Here is an 8,045-nt window from a genome sequence, read left to right on the forward strand (position 1 = left end):
CCTAAGTTAAATAGCTCTTTTACCTAAAACAATTACCAATTACCCCCTAACAGTAAAACCCCCCACCCAACCAACCCCCCAAAATAAAAAAACCAAGTCTAAAATCCCTAAGCTGCCCATTGCACCTAAAGGGGCATTCAATCAGCTCTTTTACAAACAGCTCTTTTGCACCCATATAAAAAAAAAATTCCTAATCCAACCCCCCCCCAAAAAAAAACTAAGTTTAACCCCAAAATAGGTACTCACAGTTATTGAAGTCCGGCGTTGGAGGTTTTCTTCCAGATAGTGAAGGTCTTCATCCAGCATGGGGACATCTTTTATCTTAATCCGGCGCAAAGCGGAGGTGATCGTGGAGCGGAGATGATCGCGGAGCAGGACCGGCAGCCGCGGAGCAGGACCAGAATGGAGGTTACTCTTCGTGCGATCGCTGCCGCACACTGAAGATTGAATGCAAGGTACCCCATTTATATTGGGGTACCTTGCATTCCTATTGGCTGAAATTTTGAAATCAGCCAATAGGATGAGAGCTACTGAAATCCTATTGGCTAATTTGAACAGCATTTCATGAACCTTGCATTCAACATTCAGTATGCGGCAGCGACCGGATGAAGAGGATCCTCCATTCCGGACCTGCTCCTCGACAGCCAGTCCTGCTCCACGGTCAACTCCACTTTGCGCCGCCTTTCCTCTGGATGAAGATAGAAGATGTCCCCGCGCTGGATGAAGATGGCGCCACATGGAAGAAGACCTTCACCGCCGGACTTCAGGAACCTTGAGTACCTATTTCGGGGTTAGATGTATGGCTAGATTACGAGTTGTGCGTTAAGGTAAAAAAGCAGCGTTAACAGGTCCTAACACTGCTTTTTTACGCCCGCTGGTATTACGAGTCTTGCAGGTATAGGTGTACCGCACACTTTTTTGGCCTTACCGCAAATCAACATACGTAAATGTTGTAAAGGATTTTTTCTATGGGACTTCCATAGCGCCGGTATTATGAGTTTTTCCTGGGAGGCCAAAAAGTGAGCGGTACAGCCTCTACCGCCAAGATAACGCATTTTAAAGTCAGTAGTTATGAGTTTAACACTACAAAGTTGTAGCATAAAACTCATAACTAAAGTGCCAAAAAGTTCACTAACACCCATAAACTCCCTATTAACCCCTAAACACTAAAATAAAATTATTAACCCCTAATCTGCTGCTCTGGACATCGCCGCCACTATAATAAACATATTAGCCACTAAACCGCCACACTCCCGCCTCGCAAACACTAGTTAAATATTATTAACCACTAATTTGCTGCCCCCAACATCGCCGCCTCCTACATTATACTTATTAACGCCTAATCTGCCATCCCCAACGTCGCCGCCACTATTCTAAATTTATTAACTCTTTAAACCTAAATCTAACCCTAACCCTTACACCCCCTTACTTAAATATAATTTAAATAAATCTAAATACAAATTATTATCATTACCTAAATTATTCCTATTTAAAACTAAATACTTACCTATAAAATAAACCCTAAGCTAGCTACAATATAACTAATAGTTACATTGTATCTAGCTTAGGGTTTATTTTTATTTTACAGGCAAGTTTGTATTTGTTTTAACTAGGTAGAATAGTTACTAAATAGTAATTAACTATTTAATAACTACCTAGCTAAAATAAATAAAAATTTACCTGTAAAATAAAACCTAACCTAAGTTACAATAACACCTAACACTACACTACAATTAAATAAATTCTCTACATTAAATACAATTAAATACATTAAATAAAATTAGCTAAATTACGAAAAAAACAAACACTAAATTACAGAAAATAAAAAACAAATTACAAGATCTTTAAACTAATTACACCTAATCTAATAGCCCTATCAAAACAAAAAAAGCCCACCCAAAATAAAAAAAAACCTAGCCTAAACTAAACTACCAATAGCCCTTAAAAGGGTCTTTTGTGGTGCATTGCCCCAAAGAAATCAGCTCTTTTACCTGTAAAAAAAAATACAAACAACCCCCCCAACAGTAAACCCACCACCCACACAACCAACCCCACAAATAAAAGCCTAACTAAAAAATACCTAAGCTCCCCATTGCCCTGAAAAGGCCATTTGGATGGGCATTGCCCTTAAAAGGGCACTTAGCTCTATTGTAGCCCAAAGCCCTAACCTAAACTCCCCCCACCCAATACACACTTAAAAAATCCTAACACTGACCACCGAAGATTCACGTACCAGGAGAAGTCTTCATCCAGACGGCATCTTCTGTCTTTATCCTTCCGAAGCAGAGCGGCTACATCTTCAAGACATCCGGCGTGGGGCATCCTCTTCCAACTACGTCTTCTTGATGAATGAAGGTACCTTTAAATGACGTCATACAAGATGGCGTCCCTTAGATTATTGGCTGATAGAATTCTATCAGCCAATCAGAATTAAGGTTGAAAAAATCCAATCAGCCAATAGGATTGAGCTTGCATTATATTGGCTGATTGGGACATTTGCATCAGCCAATAGGATTTTTTTAACCTTAATTCCGATTGGCTGATAGAATTCTATCAGCCAATCGGAATTCAAGGGACGCAATCTTGGATGACGTCATTTAAAGGAACCTTCATTCGTCGTTAGCCATCGAAAGAAGAGGACGCTCCACGCCGGATGGATGAAGATAGAAGATGCCGTCTGGATGGAGACTTATGCCCATCTGGAGGACCACTTCTGCCCATCTGGAGGACCACTTCTGCCCGATTCGTTGAGGACTTCAGCCCAGTTGGATGAAGACTTCTCCCGGTAAGGTGATCTTCAAGGGGTTAGTGTTAGGTTTTTTTAAGGGGGTATTGAGTGGTTTTTAGAGTAGGGTTGGTTGTGTGGGTGGTGGGTTTTAATGTTGGGGGGGATTTATAATTTTTTTTTAACAGGTAAAATAGCTGATTACTTTGGGGCAATGCCCCGCAAAAGGCCCTTTTAAGGGCTATTTATAATTTAGTGTAGGGTAGGGCTTTTTTATTTTGGGGGGGCTTTTTTATTTTGTTAGGGGGATTAGATTAGGTGTAATTAGTTTAAAAATCTTTGTTTATTATTTTCTGTAATTTAGTGTTTTTTTTGTACTTTAGCTAATTTTATTTAATTGTATTTCATTGTATTTAGTTTAGGGAATTAATTTAATTATAGTGTAGTGTTAGGTGTTAGTGTAACTTAGGTTAGGTTTTATTTTACAGGTAAATTTGTCTTTATTTTAGCTAGGTAGTTTATTAAATAGTTAATAACTATTTAACCCCTTAAGGACCAGCGACGTACCCTGTATGTCGCTGGCCTTTTTTTGGGACTTGATTGTTTTATAGCGCGGTCTTGCCACCAGCGTTGAGACTGCTCTATTCCACAAAGACTGCTGGAGGGAGGGCATTAATAGCATGTTCTTGCTAGACTTGTGCTATTATGTCCTGAAAAAACCCTTAACGATTAGTGACATACAGGGTACATTGTGGTCATTAAGGGGTTAATAACTATTCTACCTAGTTAAAATAAATACAAACTTGCCTGTAAAATAAAAATAAACCCTAAGTTAGGTACAATGTAACTATTAGTTATATTGTAGCTAGCTTAGGGTTTATTTTACAGGTAAGTATTTAGTTTTAAATAGGAATAATTTAGTTAATTATAGTAATTTTGTTTAGATTTATTTAAATTATATTTAAGTTAGGGGGTTAGGGTTATGGTTAGACTTAGATTTAGGGGTTAATAACTTTAGTATAGTGGCGGCGACGTTGGGGGAGGCAGATTAGGGGTTAATAAATGTAGGTAGGTGTCGGCAATGTTAGGGATGGCAGATTAGGGGTTAATAATATTTAACTAATGTTTGCGAGACGGGTGTTCTGGCGGTTTAGGGGTTAATATATTTAATATAGAGGCGGCAATGTCCGGTTCGGCAGATTAGGGGTTAAAAATTTTATTTTAGAGTTTGCTATGTGGGAGGGCCTCGGTTTAGGGGCTAATAGGTAGTATATGGGTGTTAGTGTACTTTTTAGCACTTTATTTAAGAGTTTTATGCTACGGCGTTGTAGTGTAAAACTATTAACTAGTCTTGACAGGAGAGAGTCTACCGCTCACTTTTTGTCAGACTTGTAATACCGGCGCTATGCAAGTCCCACTGAAAAAAGAGGATACGCAATTTACGTAAGTGGATTTGCGGTATTTCCAAGTCTGGACAAAAAAAGTCAGCGGTACACCTGTACCTGCAAGACTCGTAATACCAGCCGGCGTTAAAAAGCAGCGTTGGGACCGGCCAAAGCTGCTTTTTAAGCGTAACGCACAACTCGTAATCTAGCCGTCTGTTTCTCACACAGAGCTATTCATTAAACCCTCTTATGTGTTATTAACTGTATTTTACACCCTGTACTCAAGGATGAAATTCCTGTTTTGGTATTAAGGAGTAATAAATTGTAAATATTACACAACCATTCTGTTAGGTCTTGTAGTGTATCGACACATTCTTAAGAAAAGTATTTTATTTAATTTCCAGTTTAGTTAATGCCACGCCTGTTTATATTCACCAGGCTGTATACAATGTTCTCTAAGTAAGCACCATAGAGTATGAGACTAGTAACTATACCGCTTACAGAAGGCTGTTCCTTAAGCTGACTTAAAAACTTTTAACGTTTTACACCCTAGTCCTAGGGTTAAAGTTACAGTTTGTGTTGGAGAAGTAACTGGTTGTAAGTGTTGCGGCTGTATATACTATATCGTCTCATTAAAGGTCAGCAGTGTATGCTGTTAAGATATCCTTGTATAGAGTATACAGAGTTCACTTAATCGTGATTTGCAGTATATAATTCTGGGATATCCTGCCGTATATTCTAAAATGTATAATTGATTGCAGAGTCAGTGACACAAATTAGTATTCTTTTAAAAGAGCCCTTGTTTCATAGTGATGTTAGCAACCAAATCTGAGCAACGTATCAAAAATTTAATTAATTATTACATTAACGAAGGTATCTAAGTGCTATCTAAAAACACAGGCGCTCCTAGGACTCCTCACCAAGACCCTATTCTTCCTGACATGTTTCGCTGTTACCGGCTTTTTTAAAGGCTTTGAAAAAGCCGGTAACGGCGAAACATGTGAGGAAGAATAGGGTCTTCTCAGTGCATGTCAGTGCCACTACCCTTCACTCTCAAGCCATGATTGACTCCAGAGCTGCAGGAGTATTCATGGATGAAGAATTTGCCTTAAAGAATGATATTCCTACTGTACTCAGGTCTGTTCCTCTCCGGGTCTCCACCATCAGTGGTAAAACTTTGGGTTCAGGCATCATCCAATAGAAAACCAAGCCTTTACATCTTACTGTAGGAGTGTTCCGTAAAGAAATCCTGAGTTTTAACTTGGTCTCTTCATCCGATACCCCTTAATTCTGGGTTTGCCTTGGCTCAAGGCTCACAATCCGCTTTTCTGTTGGTCTTCCAGAGATCTTCTGTCGGCCCCTTCTACTCTCTCTTCCTGCAAAATAGCTTCTGTCTCTGTACAAACAGAGTTACCACCTGAGTATACTGACTTCACTGATGTTTTCTCCAAAACAAAGGCTGAAGAATTACCTCCTCATCGAGCATCTGATTGCCCAATTGATCTTCCTGGCTCCCCTTTACAAAAGGGTAAGACTTATCTACTGTCCATTCCAGAGACTAAAGCTCTGGAGCAGTGCATATGATGAGTGGAAGACTGGTTAATATCAGGTTTGGACATTATGAGTACCTGGTGATGCCATTTGAGCTATGTAATGCCCCAGCAGTCTTCCAAAATTTTGTGAATGATATATTCAGAGACTACCTGAACCAGTTTGTGATCAGTTTGTGATCATCTATCTGGATGACATCCTGATTTTTTTTTTTTTACTAACCCAGAGGATCACATAAAGCATGATCTTATGGTACATCAGCGTCTCTGAGACAACCATCTCTTTGGAAAGTTTGAGAAATGTTCCTTCCATCAATTCAGAATTCCTTTCCTGGGATATTCTATATCCAAAAAAGGATTTGAGATGGATTCTGTAAAGTTATCTGTCATTCTACACTGGCCTAAACCCTCTACCCTGAAAGAGTTGCAAAGATTCCTGGGGTTTGCCAATTACTACAGAAAATTCATCATGAACTTTGCCTCGATCTGTACACCTCTTACCAATCTAACTCGCAAGGAAGAAGATGTTAAGAATTGGTCTGAGACTGCTGTCAAAGCTTTTAAACTCCTTAAGGAGGCTTTTTGCTCTGCTCCAGTTCTCCACCATCCCAAACCCGCTAAACAGTTTATCCTAGAAGTGGATGCGTCTGATGTAGGAGCTGGAGCAATTCTTTCTCAGAGAGATCCCAAAACCTCCCGAATACATCCTGTAGCCTTCTTTTCTTGAAAGTTCTCCCTACCTGAACAATATTATGATGTTGGTAATAAAGAACTTTTAGCTATCAAGATGGCTTTGGAGGAATGGCGTCAATGACACCTGTTCCTTTTGTGATTCTCACTGATCACAAGAATCTCCTTTATGTACAATCTGCTAAAAGACTCAATGACAGGCAAGCCAGATGGTCATTGTTCTTCTCACGTTTCAATTGTGTTTTGCCTTTTGTTCCGGGTAGTAAAAATCTCAAGACGGATGCACTATCCAGACGATTCCCTACTCTCAAGGATACCAGACCACCAAGACTAACCCCCACCCCCCTACTACAGGGCTCACTCCTTTCTACATTGGATTGGGCCTTTTCATGGCATACACAATTTTCCAGATTCATGCTTTATGTTGTTTTTGCTATGAGTACTCAGAAGAGAGCTGATCTCTGAGTGGGAAACCCCTTCTAGGCTGGCCAGGCTCCTGGAATTGCCAGCAGGCTGCACCACAATGGATACCCGCCTAACCCCTTTCAGGCTTGCCAGGCTCCTGGAACTCCTGGTGGCTGCTTCACGCTGGACATCTGCTAACGTTACCCCTGGTTGCTCCAGTGGCCCTTTGCCTCAGAGCTCCACTCTCTTAGGGATTGGTAGCCTCTAGGGAGGACAAGCTTTGGGTTGATTGCCGAAGGGGAGCTCCTTTGGGAACTGGGGTTTTTGGACATCCCTACCCCCCTATCTTTACCAGGCTGTAACTCTGATTCCCAGTAAGTAATCACACTGCTTTTTGGGCTGTGTAATCTGGGGATTGAGAGCTTTCAAATGACACCATGGAAGCTGCTCACCCCAAAACCACCACTTCTGTGTCCTAAGACTCTGTCGGACTGTGGGTGCTATGGCAGATACCAGCCTGTCTGGAGGGGCGGGAATGGTGGGAGATTTGGGAGGGAGATAAGACCCTTTGTTTGAGTATAAAAAGAGTGTGTGGGGGGGAGGAGCGAACGGCCGACCATGATGGCCGCAATGCACTGAGGCTCCGTGTACAGACCGGGTGTCTTAGATGCTAAAAGCACTATCTTGCATCTGAAACTGTCGTCTATTAGTGGGGATTCTAACCTAAAGATCAGATACCTAAGTTGGAGCAGCTATCTATATGGCTCCATGACTATATCAGCAACGTAATCAGTTGGAAGTTCTGAGGCCTGCAACGGATTGTGACGCACACAATACTTCTAACCTGACTGAGCAGGCATAAGTGAGCTTCAATACGAGAGACAGCTATCACAAGCTAAGGCCAGCATCCAACACCGGACATATCTGCATTGGAAGAACGTCTCCCTTCTTGCTATATCTGGAGACCAGTAAGGCATAAATTACGCAGTTATAATTCTTTAAATAATTACCTGCCAGGAAGTTAAGCAAACCAAGAGACTATTTACAAAAAAATTAACACAGGCTCAAAAGAGTTTGAAAGCGAACAAGTAGTTACAAGCATACAGCATGATCTTAATGTTAACGCACCTTTGAGATAAAATGGCTCCTATTTAACATATATGGAAAAATATTGTGGATAGTTCCTGTGGGTATTAGGAAACAGCACCAGAGACACAAATAAGCTCAGCCTTCACATACAGGGAGTGCAGAATTATTAGGCAAATGAGTATTTTGACCACATCATCCTCT

Source organism: Bombina bombina, chromosome 3 (genome assembly GCF_027579735.1).
Source record: "Bombina bombina isolate aBomBom1 chromosome 3, aBomBom1.pri, whole genome shotgun sequence".
NCBI classification, from domain to species: Eukaryota; Metazoa; Chordata; class Amphibia; order Anura; family Bombinatoridae; genus Bombina; species Bombina bombina.